Below are 14995 nucleotides of genomic sequence, written 5' to 3' on the forward strand. Positions count from 1 at the left end.
ACCGATAAAGGCATTAAAGGCGTACTCCAGTGGAATTTTTTTTTTTTAGATCAACTTGTGCCAGAAAGTTCGTAAAATTGCTTCTATTAAAAAATCTTAATCCTTCCAGTACTTATCAGCTGCTGTATAATACAGAGAAAGTTCTTCTCTTATTGAATTTATTTTCTGTCTGTCCACAGTGCTCTCTGCGGACACCTCTGTCCATGTCAGGAACTGTTCAGAGCAGGAGAGGTTTGCTATGGGGAGTTGCTTGTACTCTGGACAGTTCCTGACATGGACAGAGGTGTCCGGAGAGAGCACTGTGGTCAGCCTTCCCGCCCCCTCCGATAGACTTACATTGAGGGGGCGGGGCTATGACTTCACGAGCTCCCGGCGCCAGCTCCAGCGTTCGGAACAGTTTGTTCCAAATGCTGAGCAGCGGAGTACCCCTTTAAGTTTTCTTTTCAATCTGAATCCCTTTCATCATAATGATAAACAACTATAAATGGTGTCTTAAATTTGTCCCTAAGAAACTAACATGATCGATCTTTTCTAGCAAAAAAACATGCTCCAAATAGTAAATCTGTTAAAGTTTCTAAAATAGCTTTTTAAATTTAGGATTCTGATGTATTTATTAATAAATTTATTTATTTATTAAACAAAACAGTATATTAATAAACAGATGTAGCCCTGATTATTTTGAACTTGTTAACCCAACACAGCAATGTATTGTGTCGGAATATTCTGATACAGATCAGGATAAGGTCGGTAACTGAGCAGTAATGTGAACATTAGGTTTGTGTAACACGTTCAGTAACTTATCTCATCTTCAGGACAATAAATGACGCTTGCTACATTTCTACATGTAAGAACTAAACTTATATTTTTCGCTGTATAAGAAGCACTTTTTTTGGGGGGGGGGGAAGTTGGTGCGTCTTATACGGCAAATACACATTAAAACGCTGTCATATATCGGTGGACCCTGCGGCCATCAACAACCGGGACCCGCGGCTAATACAAGACATCACGGATCGCGGTGATGCCCTGTATTAACCCTTCAGATGCGGCGATGAAAGCTGACCGCCATGTCCGAAGCGAAAGTGAAACTAACCCGGCTGCTCAGTCGGGCTGTTCGGGACCACTGCGTTAAAATTGCTGCGTCCCGAACAGCTTACAGGTGTCCTCGGTGTCCGATCAGCGAATGACTGCTCCGTGCCGGGATCCCTTGCATGGCCGGCGCTCTCCTTCATCGTCATCACATCGTCGCGCACGCTGTCCCATCAGCCAATAGGAGCGGCATGCGTAGCGGCATGCGTAGCGGCATGCGTAGCGGCATGCGTAGCGGCGTGCATAGCGGTGTGCGTAGCAGCGTGCATAGCGACATGATGGTGGCGAAGGAGAGCGAGGATCCCGGGCAGCAGAGACATTCCGGAGCGACGGGGACACCCCGGGGAGGCGGCAACAGCGATGGAGGGCGACATCCAGGACAGCGGTGATGAGTGGTGACGGGTCTGGAGTGGCGGGGACACGTGAGTATTACCTCCTATACCAGTGGTCTTCAGCCTGCAGACCTCCAGATGTTGCATAACTACAATCCTTGCATGCCCGGACAGCCAACGGCTGTCCGGGCATGCTGGGAGTTGTAGTTTGGCAACATCTGGAGGTCCGCAGGTTGAAGATCACTGTCCTATTCTTTACATTGTATTTGGTTCAGAATCTTTTTTTTCTAGATTTTCCTCCTTTAAAATTGGGTGCATCTTATATGCCGGAGCATCTTATATGGCGAAAAATACGGTAGATTTTTTATTTATAAAAGACAGGCTATATATAAGTGTCCCTATATTAGATTAAAGGTCTTGGGCATATCATACAATACATACCTAACTATTTACATAAAGAGACAATAACACAATAACACAATAAGCATATAGCGGCATCACATTAGAAAACACTAAAAATACTCCTAAGAGCAACACTACAGCAAAAGGGGACATAATGTTAACTCCCTCCCGGAGCACAGTAGAATGATAAACAAGGAGTAAACAAAGGCTGCTACCTGTGGCATTTAGGACCAACCCCCCTCCCCCCCGTGTCAGTGTATAAGTAATAAGGTTAAAGAATAAACAACATTACACACTAAATTAATACAAATATGCAATGCACGTATAAAGTCACAGTCAATGATGAATAAAGTATAGCATAAGTATTATGTACCAAACTATGAGCAGCAACCATACAGATGGGAATAAAAATATATACAAAATGGTATCGCTTAATCAATCAAATGACAGACAGGGGTATAGGAAGGTGCAGCCATAATATACATAATACATCCCTCAGTACATACCTTTCGACTGCTATTAATGATATCGTGCTGTTCTACCCAACCAGTGTCCTGTGTGTGGAGCTGTAGTGTGTAAGAATCATTTCTGCAGTCTTATATTTCACTTCTTCATTTTGATGCTTCCCTATTTTCAAAACTTAATCCATCCACAAATTTATACATTTATGTTGAAATCTTTTAAAGGAAAAAGTACAATATTATTTGTGTGTGCATTGTAGCTGTTTGCATACACTGTATATATGTATATATATATATATATATATATATATATATATATATATATATAATGTATATGACTGTATGTGTATTGTGTCTTGCTACATATGTAAATGTTCAGCTTAAAGCCTGTAAAAAAAAAACTCCAAGGTATCAGAAGGTGTACCACAAGGCAATGGCTGGATTTTGTGCTTTAGGGTGCTCTTACATGCAGTACTAACAGCTGTAGCTACTGCATACAATTTCTGAATTGCAAGTGAACCTGGACTTGCTTTAAAGGGGTACTCCCGTGGAAAACTTTTTTCCTTTTAACCCCTTAAGGACTCATGACGTTTTTATACGTCTTCATTTCAGAGTCCTTAAGGACTCATGACGTATGAGAACGTCATGAGCTTTCCTGGCCCCCCGCAGCCAGCTGAAGCGGAGCCGGTGCCCGATGCCTGCTGAAATCGTTCAGCATATCGCCCAGGGGGGTCATGATGACCCCCCATGTCGGCGATGGCCGCAGATCGCTGTACAATTCAGCCCAGCGATCTGCGGCAGATTCCGGGTCAATCGGGTCTCCAGTGACCCGGTGACCCGGAATTACTGGCTGATCGGGGCCGTCTCTGACGGCCCCGAACAGCCATAGCCAGCAGGGGTGAGGCGGCACTGGTGCCACCTCATGATAGCCCTGATTCGTCGGCCGGTTTACAGGCCGACCAATCAGAGCAACTGCTGCGGGTGTCACTCCCGCGACCCGCTCCGCCCCTCTTCCGGAGGACGTGAGCAGGCGCGGGAAGTTGACCCCGGCAGCTGGGGACCCCGATCCCCGGCGTCAATGTTGGGATCGGGGCCCCAGGAGCGACGGCGACAACGAGGGACTAACCTGTGTGCGGCGGCATGGAGCAGCAGTTGGAGGTGATTGACAACCTCCTGCTGTTGCTTAGAAACAGATCCCAGCATGCAAAAAGGGCATGCTGGGAGCTGTAGTTATGCAACAGCAGGAGGCAGACCACCACAACTCACTGCATTCCCTTATGGGCATGCTGGGACTTATAGTTTTGCAACAGCTGGAGGCACATTTTTTCTATGGAAAAGTGTACCTTCAGCTGTTGTATAACTACAACTCCCAGCTTGCACAATCAGCTAAAGTGCATGCTGGGAGTTGTAGTGGTGCTTCTGCTGGTTGCATAATTACAACTCCCAGCATGCCCGTTGGCTGTCGGTGACTGCTGAGAGTTGTAGTTTTGCAACAGCTGAAGGCACACTGGTTGTGAAACACTGAGTTAAGTAGCAAACCAGTGTGTCTCCAGCTGTTGCAAAACTACAACACCCAGCATGTACAGTCTATCAGTGCATGCTGGGAGTTGTAGTTCTGCAACAGCTGATGGCACACTGGTTGCAAAACACTGAGTTTGTTACCAAAACTCGGTGTTTCACAACCAGTGTGCCTCCAGCTGTTGCAAAACTACAACTCCCAGCATGCACTGATAGACCGTACATGCTGGGAGTTGTAGTTTTGCAACAGCTAGATGCCCCCCCCCCAATGTACAGGGTACACTCACATGGGCGGAGGTTTACAGTAAGTATCCGGCTGCAAGTTTGAGCTGCGGCAAATTTTCTGCCGCAGCTCAAACTGCCAGCGAGAAACTACTGTAAACCCCCGCCCGTGTGATTGTACCCTAAAAACACTACACTACACTAACACACAATAAAATAAAAAGTAAAAAACACTACATATACACATACCCCTACACAGCCCCCCCTCCCCTCCCCAATAAAAATGAAAAACGTCTGGTACGCCACTGTTTCCACAACGGAGCCTCCAGCTGTTGCACAACAACTACTCCCAGCATTGCCAGACAGCCACTGACTGTCCAAGCATGCTGGGAGTTTTACAACTGCTGGAGGCACCCTGTTTGGGAATCACTGGCGTAGAATACCCCTATGTCCACCCCTATGCAAGTCCCTAATTTAGGCCTCAAATGCGCATGGCGCTCTCACTTTGGAGCCCTGTCGTATTTCAAGGCAACAGTTTAGGGTCACATATGGGGTATCACCGTACTCGGGAGAAATTGTGTTACAAATTTTGGGGGGTATTTTCTGCTATTACCCTTTTTAAAAATGTAAAATTTTTGGGAAACCAAGCATTTTAGGTAAAAAAAATTTTTTTTACATATGCAAAAGTCGTGAAACACCTGTGGGGTATTAAGGTTCACATTACCCCTTGTTACATTCCGCAAGGGGTCTAGTTTCCAAAATGGTATGCCATGTGTTTTTTTTTGCTGTCCTAGCACCATAGGGGCTTCCTAAATGCGGCATGCCCCCAGAGCAAAATTTGCTTCCAAAACGCCAAATGTGACTCCTTCTCTTCTGAGACCTGTAGTGCGCCAGCAGAGCACTTTTCACCCCCCATATGGGGTGTTTTCTGAATCAGGAGAAATTGGGCTTCAAATTTTGCAGGGTATTTTCTGCTATTACCCTTTTTAAAAATGTAAAATTTTGGGGAAACCAAGCATTTTAGGTAATTTTTATTTCTTTTTTTACATATGCAAAAGTCATGAATCACCTGTGGGGTATTAGGGTTCACTTTACCTCTTGTTATGTTCCCCGAGGGGTCTAGTTTCCAAAATGGTATGCCATGTGTTTTTTTTTTTGCTGTTCTGGTACCATAGGGGCTTCCTAAAGGTGACATGCCCCCCAAAAACCATTTGTCGCTCTTTCCCTTCTGAGCCCTCTACTGCGCCCGCCGAACAATTAACATAGACATATGAGGTATGTGCTTACTCAAGAGAAATTGGGTTTCAAATACAAGTAAAAATGTTCTCCTTGTTACACCTTGCAAAAATTGGGTCTACAAGAACATGCTAGTGTAAAAAATGAAGATTTTGAATTTTCTCCTTCACTTTGCTGCTATTCCCGTGAAACACCTAAAGGGTTAAAACACTTACTGAATGTCATTTTGAATACTTTGGGGGGTGTAGTTTTTATAATAGGGTCATTTGTGGGGTATTTCTAAGATGAAGACCCTTCAAATCCACTTCAAACCTGAACTGGTCCCAGAAAAATAGCGAGTTTGAAAATTTTGTGAATATGTGAAAATTGCTGCTGAACTTTGAAGCCATCTGGTGTCTTCCAAAAGTAAAAACTCATAAATTTTATGATGCAAACATAAAGTAGACATATTGTATATTTGAACCCAAAAATAATTTATTTTGAAAATCCATTTTCCTTACAAGCAGAGAGCTTCAAAGTTAGAAAAATGCAAAATTTTCATTTTTTTCATCAAATTTGGGGATTTTTCACCAAGAAAGGATGCAATTTCCCACAAAAATTTACCACTATGTTAAAGTAGAATATGTCACGAAAAAATAATCTCGGAATCATAATGATAAGTAAAAGCATTCCAGAGTTATTAATGTTTAAAGTGACAGTGGTTAGAATTGCAAAAAACGGCAGAGTCCTTAAGGTGAAAAAGGACTAAGTCCTTAAGGGGTTAAATCAACTGGTACAAGAAAGTTAAACAGATTTGTAAATTACTTCTATTAAAAAAAATCTTAATCCTTTCAGTACTTTTTAAGGGCTATATACTACAGAGGAAATGCTTTGCTTTTTAGATTTGTCTGATGTCATGACCACAGTGCTCTCTGCTGACCTCTGCTGTCCATTTTAAAAACTGTCCAGAGCAGGAGAAAATCCCCATAGCAAACATATTCTGCTCTGGACAGTTCTTAAAATGGAAAGCAGAGGTCAGCAGAGAACACTGTGGTCGTGACATCAGAGAAATCTAAAAAGTAAAGCATTTCCTCTGTAGTATATAGCCCCTAAAAAGTACTGGAAGGATTAAGATTTTTTAATAGAAGTAATTTACAAATCTGTTTAACTTTCTGGCACCAGTTGATTTAAAAAAAAAAAAAGTTTTCCACCGGAGTACCCCTTTAAAGGGGTACTCCACGGGCCAGCGTTCGGAACATTTAGTTCTGAACGTTGTGTACTCGCTGCGGAGCTCAGACATGCTCCCTCGTGACATCACAATACGCCCCCTCTTCCATAGATTTGCATTGAGGGGGCGTGGCCGACACCTGAAGTGCGTACACAGCGTTTAGAATTAAATGGTCCAAACGCTGGCCAGTGGAGTACCCCTTTAAACTTGCTTCAAACAGTGGCAAGCCCACAATTGTCAGTGAATCCCACATACGTGCCATGGCAACTAGCACTGATAACTGCAAGCTGCACTTAGATGCCACTGTTTAGAGGGGTACTCAACTGGCCAGCTTTTGGAACATTTAGTTCCAAATGCTGTGTGCGCTGCGGGGGTCGTCCATGCCCCCTCCCATAGACTTGCATTGAGGGGGTGTAGCATGACGTCACCAGGGGGCGTGGCCGACCCCCGCAGCACACACAAAGTGTTTGAAACGAAATGTTCCGAACGCTGGCCAGTGGAGTACCCCTTTAAATCAGCAAGTCCAGGTTCTGCCTAAAATTCAGAAACACGTGCACAAGCTGCAGCTGCTAATACTGTGAGTGAGGGGGCCCTAAAGGTTTTCACAAATTGCTTAGTAAGTAAATAAATGAATAATAACATAATTACTAACCATTGGCAGCTGTTCTAACTTCTGCTTTACTTCTACTTTACATGAATATTGTTAGACTTTTAATGCCAGCAGTGACGATAATCACTTTTTTTTTTTATTGTAAGACACCTCCCACAATGCTGGCAGATTTTACCTACTGTAGATGCCACATTTCTCTCTATCACTTGAGCCACATGCCAGGACATTTACATAAACAATTATTTCTACAGCTCTTGTAAGCAATACTAGGTCATTTCTATACTCTCACATTTTTTAGTTCTCTCTAGATCTAACAGTACAGTTTGAATTTCAAGTTCCATTTCTTTCCTTTCCCAAGAAAGGACCCACAAAGACTTTGTTGCAACTCGATGTACAGTTATGAAAAACCCTTTGGTAGACATATTTCCCTACAGCTATCTATGTTATATGGCCATATATGTGAACACCCCTCCTACTTATGGAATTCAGCTATACACAGTACATAGCTATTCAATCTCCATAGACAAGCACTGGTAATAGTATTGGTTGTACTGCAAAACCAGTGATGTTAAAGGGGTACTCCACTGGCCAGCATTCGGAACTAAATGTTCCAAATGCTGTTTTTGCGCTGCGGGGGTCTGCCACGCCCCTTGTGACCTCATGGCCATGCCCCTCAATGCAAGTCAATGGGAGGGGGCGTGGTAACCTTCACGCCCCCTCCCATAGACTTGCATTGAGGGGGCATTGCCATGATATCACGAGGGACGTAACCGACCCCCGCAGCGCGAAAACTGCGTTCGGAACATTTAGTTCCAAATGCTGGCCAGTGGAGTACCCCTTTAAATGTAGCACTGTCAGGGGATTCTTCCTTTATAAGTCAGTTCATGATGGTTCTCATCGCAAGCCCTGCTCCATCAAATGTAGGTGCTTTTTTTGTGAACCACAACTCAGAGAGCGGTGCAATAAATTGCAGAAGAACATGGCACAGAAAAAGCACCTATCTTCTTTTGCATCCAGGGCCCCATCTGCCATAACATGAGTATTTCTCTTCTGGTGGCAGATTGCAAAGTGCAGCATGTTCTATGGAATGGCTGTAAAACATACTATGTAGCATATTCCACTACACATCACTGGCTTTATTGACCCGCATGTGCTACAAATCATGGCTGGACAACAGTTATGGAATATATGGCGGTCAGGAGTGGGAATGCAGTAATGCAGTGTATAGAGCTTGCACCGTTATAAGCTGCAGATGTTTTGCAAGAAAACTCTTTGAACCTATGATTTTTAGGGGGGGGGGGGGGCAAGGAGGCATCATTTCACTTTTAGCCACAGGCAGCAGAAATTCTAGACTAGTTGTATTACTCACTACAGAGTTCCAAACTTCCTTTGGAAGTGACTTTCACCTATGACCTGTGTGCTCTGAGTTTCGAGAAAATGGTTTCCAATGCCGAGCATCTACACAGAAACCTAAGGCAGAGGCTGAGCAGTTTTTGTACTCATGACAACAGAAGCCATTGTCATACCTCCAGTTGCCATTGCTACCATCATTGCCAGCGATCATTTTGCGAGGTGCTGATGAAGAACAGAGGGAGCCCCTTCACTCGGTCTCCCTAAAGATGCTGCTGTCACACTGACCGCAGCATCTATAGCACCCGCTCTGCAGTACTAGGATCGGGCTGGCAGAGTGGATACATGATTTCATATTCCCCATTGGGAGCCGTGATTAGTCAGTCAGCGCTGTGCAATCAAGGCTCCCAGTGAGGAATATGAAACCACGGCACTGTAACTTCATACCCCCCCCTGGAGCCGTTATTGGTTGGTGGTTGGTGGGAACATGAAATTACAATGTCGGGATGGGTTTTGGGGGGAGGGAATTCAGGGTGCACGGCCGATTCCTGTGACCATAGGTGGATGTCACCCTTAGCTCCAGGACGAGTAGGCTTGTTGCTATGTGGGAAGTACCTGCTAGTTAGGATGTGCCCGCTCATCCTCATAAGGCAGCATGTGAAACATGCTGTCCAAAGGCAGTTTTGTAAGCCAGGTCTGGGCTGGTGTAGATTTGCGATATTTTGGAGGCGCACGTAACATTTTGTGTGACATTTGCACTTAATAAATTTGTGACCACTGCAAAGTGAAAACTAAAATTGACTTGGAAAGAGAGTGTTTTTTATTTTTAGCGTAAAGACAAAAGTCGCAAATAAAGTTGCTTAGGCACATGTGCGACATTTCATGTGCCAAATGTGAGCAAAAAAACTGCTCTAAATACAATGATACATATTCCCCAATGACCCTAGGAAACTGTCAAGCACAGTCCTGCACATAAACCTCAATGGATCATAAAAATACCACCTGATGATTCGCATCCTGGTGCAGTGTGGTCTGTTACCAAATATGTTTCAATATCATATTACCTTAATTAGATAACACACCCAATACAGAGGGAAAAATCATAGAAAGAAGAGCTATTAGGTTTGCCATGAATGTACAAATGCCCATGACTTTATTTCTAATTCCAATACCAATATGACTTTTCTAAAACTCAGTAGCAACCAACCAGTGCTTTGTAAGTGCTGTGTTTTTCTTTCTTTAACCATACAAAGTAAGGGTATGTTCACACGGTAGTAAAATGTGTGGAAAGTCTGCCGGAAAACACTGGAGGACATTTCACACCTTTGAAAGTTCCGGCGGATGCTAGGTCTGCTCAGAAATGCACCATCTCATAGACAGAAACACATTTCTGAGTGAAACCCGCAGAAAGAATAGACAAGTCTATTCATCCTGCAGATGCCGGAATCGGGATTTCCACCTTGTGCACAGTGCAGCAGAATGCTATTGAAGTGGAAGGGACTCTGCTGCAGCGAGAATTCCATATTCTTGCGGAATTCCATATGGACATGCTGCTGTTTGAATACACCCTAATAGGAAATGGAATCTAAGGTTGGTATCACGCGTTGTATTTTGGTCAGTACCTAATCCTCATTTTGGTCAGTATTTTAAGCCATATCAAGGAATAGAACTGACACAGAAAAGCTGTAATGAAACATTTGGACTGTTTTCTGTATTGCGGGCCCACTTCTGGTTTTGACTAGAAATACTGACAGCCGCACCTCACTGCTGAGAAGGCATCCCCATCAAGTGCTTGTCAGGCAATGGGTCATTTAAAAAACAAACTGTGGCCTGCTATATGTTTATAGAGCAGCTGATGTGTTTATTATGCATCATAAGCAATAATGCACCCTTGCAGAAAAACAGAATTACACAGGAACCCAAAAACCCTTTCCCACATCCTATTTCTATAGCATTACATAGTCTCAAGTACAAATACCAGCAATCCATGTGGCTATGCATAAGTTAAAACTGCTCTAAGTGTGTATTCAAACTGTGTAGTCATATTATGCCTTTTGTCACAATTATGCAAATTGATGGCTGGGAATGGGTATGTCATAAACCTTTTCTCCCTATTTAATAGGGGGGGGGAGGGGTTATTATGGAGGATGTCTAAAGTTTGGGGACATTTTTAAGCCCCTTAGAATTGCAGCATTGATATAGTTTTGATTTGTTTTACTACCTGGGGCCCCGCTATATCTCCACAGCTCATATTCACAGTACCTGTGCGGTGAATGTTGGTAAGGGGTTAAACTTGAAGCCATGTAGAAGGCTTTTATATGGATACCTAAATATATATAAAACTCAATCGCCCTCATTTACTATTGCAAACCCTACATGTTTTGTCGGGTTGTGCGCCAGTCTCATGCCGCATTGCGCCAGATATTCTGTCTGCGCCAGATTTTGTGCCAGAATTTGCGCCAGAATTGAAAAACCCCCAACTAACTCTCCATTTTGCTAAGAAAACCCGAAAAAGGGGCGTGGCCGCCAGGAAAGGGGAGCGTGGTCTCCGAAAGGAGGCGTGTTCCCGACATTTTCCCAAAAACCCAACATATTTACTAAGGTTTCCACATAAAATGTGGTGGATTTGAGCTGAGGAAAACCAGAGAGATCAGAGAATGTGTAAAAAAAAGCAAAGTGTAGGGAAAGTGGAAAGTGTAGGGAAACCTTAGTAAATACCATGGAAAATAAATTGTAGGGAATTGAAACCCACAAAGAAACCTACACTCCACTCTTAGTAAATAAGGGCCATTGTGTGTATGTGTATGTATGTATGTATGTATGTGTGTATGTTCCAGCATCACGTCCAAACAGCTGAAGATATTAACATGAGACATGGCACACATGTTACTTATATGTCAACAACAAACATAGGACAGGTGATTTAACCCTTACTCACCCCCATTTGCCAGGGTTGGTGTTTTTGTTTGAAGTCCCATACAAGTCTATGGGAAATATATGTTACTGCATAACTTCCAAACGGCTGGAGATATTTTGATAATACTTGGTCACATGTTACTTATATGTCCACTTAAAATATAGGATGGATAATTTAACCCTTAACTACCCCCATTTGTGAGGGTCGGGGTTTTTGCTTAACCCCTTAAGGACGCAGCCCATTTGGGCCTTAAGGACGCAGAAAATTTGATTTTTACGTTTTCATTTTTTCCTCCTCGCCTTCAAAAAATCATAATTCTTTTATATTTTCATACACAGACTAGTATGACGGCTTGTTTTTTTCGCGACCAGTTGTCCGTTGAAATGCCATCACACACTTTACCATAAAATGTATGGCGCAACCAAAAAAATACTATTTGTGTGGGGAAATTAAAAAGAAAACCGCAATTTTGCTAATTTTGGAAGGTTTCGTTTTCACGCCGTACAATTTATGGTAAAAGTGACATGTGTTTTTTATTCTTTGGGTGAATACGATTAAAATGATACCCATGATAACATACTTTTCTATTATTGTTGCGCTTAAAAAAAATCACAAACTTTTTAACCAAATTAGTACGTTTAAGATCCCCCTATTTTGAAGACCTATAACTTTTCCATTTTTCCGTATAACCGGCAGTATGAGGGCTCATTTTTTGCGCCGTGATCTTTACTTTTTATTGTTACCATATTTGCTTATATGGGGGTGAAATAGGGAAAATGGGACAATTTACGTTTTTATTGGAGGAGGGGGGTTTTCTATTTTTTTTTTACTTTATTTTTTTTACTTTTTTTACTTTTATTTTTACACTTTAATAGTCCCCATAGGGGACTATTTATAGCAATAACTCAATTGCTAATCCTGTTCAGTGCTATGTATAGGACATAACACTGATCAGTGTTATCGGTCATCTTCTGCTCTGGTCTGCAGGAAGGCAGATCAGAGCAGAAGACTCCCAGAAGGCAGCGGAGGCAGGTGAGGGGAACTCCGGCTGCCGTGCTGGATGATCGGATCGCCGCGGCAGCTCTGCGGCTGATCTGATCATCCAATTAAGTGACCGCGATGCTGCAGATGCCGTGATCTGTATTGATCACGGCATCTGAGGGGTTAATGGCGGACATCCGCGGGATCACGGATGTCCGCCATTACCGGCGGGTTCCTGGCTGCGATCAACAGCCGGGACTTGCCGCACATGATCCGGGCATTGCGCCGATGCCCGCGGTTATGCTTAGGACGTAAATGTACGTCCTGGTGCGTTAAGTACCGCATCACCAGGACGTACATTTACGTCCTTCGTCGTTAAGGGGTTAAAGTCCCATGCACATCAATGGGAAATGTACGTTCCCACATAACTTCCATACGGCTGGAGATACTTCAATACCTGGTACACATATTACGGGTCGGGATAGGAGGTCGGGATAGGAGGTCGAGATAGGAGGTCGAGATAGGAGGTCGAGATAGGAGGATGGGATAGGAGGACGGGATAGGAGAATGGGATAGGAGGACAGGATAGGAGATCGGGATAGGAGGTTGAGATAGGAGGTCGAGATAGGAGGTTGAGATATGAGGACAGGAAAGGAGGTCGGGATAGGAAGTCAAAATAGGAGGTCGAGATTGGAGGTCGAGATATGAGGACGGGATATGAGGTCGGGATAGGAGGTCGGGATAGGAGGATGGGATATGGGGATTGGATATGGGGTTGGGATATGACAACAATATATGAGGACGGGATATGAAGTCAAAAGCTTCCTCCTTTGTTTACTTTCCTTCCTAACAAGGGTTAGGAAGGAAAAACCGGGCAATGCTGGGTACTCAGCTAGTATATATATATATATATATATATATATATATATATATATTAAACTCAATGTGTGTATATGTATGTATGTATTTGTGTATGTTCCAGCATCACTTCCAAACATCTGAAGAAATTAATATGAAACGTGGTACACATGTTACTTAATATGTCAATAACAAACATAGGATAGGTAATTTAACCCTTACCCACCCCCATTTGCGAGGTTCAGGGTTTTTGTTTAAAGTCAAATGCAAATCTATTGGAAATGTATGTTCCAGCATTACTTCCGTACGGTTGGAGATATTTCGATAATACTTGGTAACATTTAACTTATATGTCAAATAAAAATATATAATAGCAAAATTAACCCCTAACCTACCCCCATATGTGAAGCATGTTTTTTTTTTCAAGTCCCATGCATATATATAGGACTTCTTGTAACTTACTCCACAAGCTCCGCTCGGCATCTCCTGATGAAAGCGTTAATCACTGGCAAGCCACACCCTCCCCGCATGCCCCATCTTGCAAAGACACGCCCACCCTTTAAGCTACACCCCTTTTATTTTCAGTTTACAATATCTTCATCACAACTCAGCCCCACCTGAGGACGGGATATGAGGATTAGAAATGAGGATTAGATATGGGGACTGGATACGAGGATGGGACATGGGGACAGGATATGAGGACTGGATATGAGGTCAGGATATGAGGAGGGGATATGTGGTCGAGATATGAGGACAAAATATGAGAATAGGATATGGTCAGAATATGAGGAGGGGATTTGGGGTCAGGATATGAGGAGGGGATATGAGGACAAAAGCTGTTATGTTGTTGCTTTTCCTCTCCCACAAGGATTAGGTAAGAAAAACCGGGCGGTGCCGGGTACTCAGCTAGTATTTAATATTTTCTTCTGATTTATTGTCAGGTACCTATTTAATAAAAAAAAAAGGATTTGTACAAAGTGGGCATCACTATGTTTCCATGAACCTGCTTTAAGTAATATTTATGTTTAATTTGTATTATAACCAAATACTGCACCTTTATGTATCCATTTGAAACTACTTAGTAAAACATCAAGCTAAAATTTTACTTTTATTAATCCACTAGCTGAGTAACCATCGCTGCGTGGTTTTTCCTACCTAATCCTTGTGGGAGAGGAAAAGCAACAAAGAAGGAAACTTTTGTCCTCATATCCCCTCCTCATATCCCGTCCCCAAATCCCCTCCTCATATTCCAACCTCATATCCTGTCCTCATATCTCGACCCCATATCCCGTCCTTATATCTCAACCTCATACCCCGTCCTCATTTCCCATCCTCATATCCGGTCCTCATATCCTGTCCCCATATCCAGACCTCATATCCCATCCCCATATCCCGACCTCATATCCCGACCTCATATCCCATCCCCATATCCTGTCCTCATATCCTGTCCTCATATCTAATCCTCATTTTTAATCCCCATCTCCCATCCTCAGGTTGGGTTGAATTGTGATGAAGATATTGTATACTGAAAATAAAAGGGGTGTGGCTTAAAGGGTGGAAGTGTCTTTGCAAGATGAGGCATGGAATGCGGGAGGGTGTGGCTTACCAGTGACTGATGCATTGACCAGGAGATGCGGAGCTTGTGGAGTAAGGTACCAGAAGTCCTATATACTTGCATGGCACTTGAAACAAAAACCTCATCCTTCACATATGGGGGTAGGTTAGGGGTTAATTTTGCTATTATATATTTTTATTTGACATGTAAGTAACATGGGATCAAGTATTATCGAAAGATCTCCAACCGTAGGGAAGTTA

At 43.1% G+C, this 14995-nt stretch overlaps 2 protein-coding genes across 6 annotated transcripts in view; one reads left to right on the plus strand and one right to left on the minus strand.

The window, feature by feature from the left end:
• MED12L (mediator complex subunit 12L) overlaps positions 1-14995 on the plus strand; it is a 627340-nt gene that overhangs the window by 369823 nt on the left and 242522 nt on the right. The window lies entirely within an intron of this gene.
• Positions 1-14995, minus strand: part of P2RY13 (purinergic receptor P2Y13) — a 63509-nt gene that overhangs the window by 16475 nt on the left and 32039 nt on the right. Inside the window, exon 1 of one of the 3 annotated variants that reach the window (XM_056564968.1) lies at positions 3408-3449. The exons of 1 other annotated variant lie outside the window; for it this stretch is intronic. The gene's annotated coding sequence lies outside the window, so the exon portion shown is untranslated. Of the gene's footprint in view, positions 1-2326; positions 2492-3407; positions 3450-14995 lie in introns of those variants that run through there. One more of the 3 variants, XM_056564967.1, reaches the window with a different exon arrangement.

The sequence above is a fragment of the Hyla sarda genome, chromosome 3 (genome assembly GCF_029499605.1).
Source record: "Hyla sarda isolate aHylSar1 chromosome 3, aHylSar1.hap1, whole genome shotgun sequence".
NCBI classification, from domain to species: Eukaryota; Metazoa; Chordata; class Amphibia; order Anura; family Hylidae; genus Hyla; species Hyla sarda.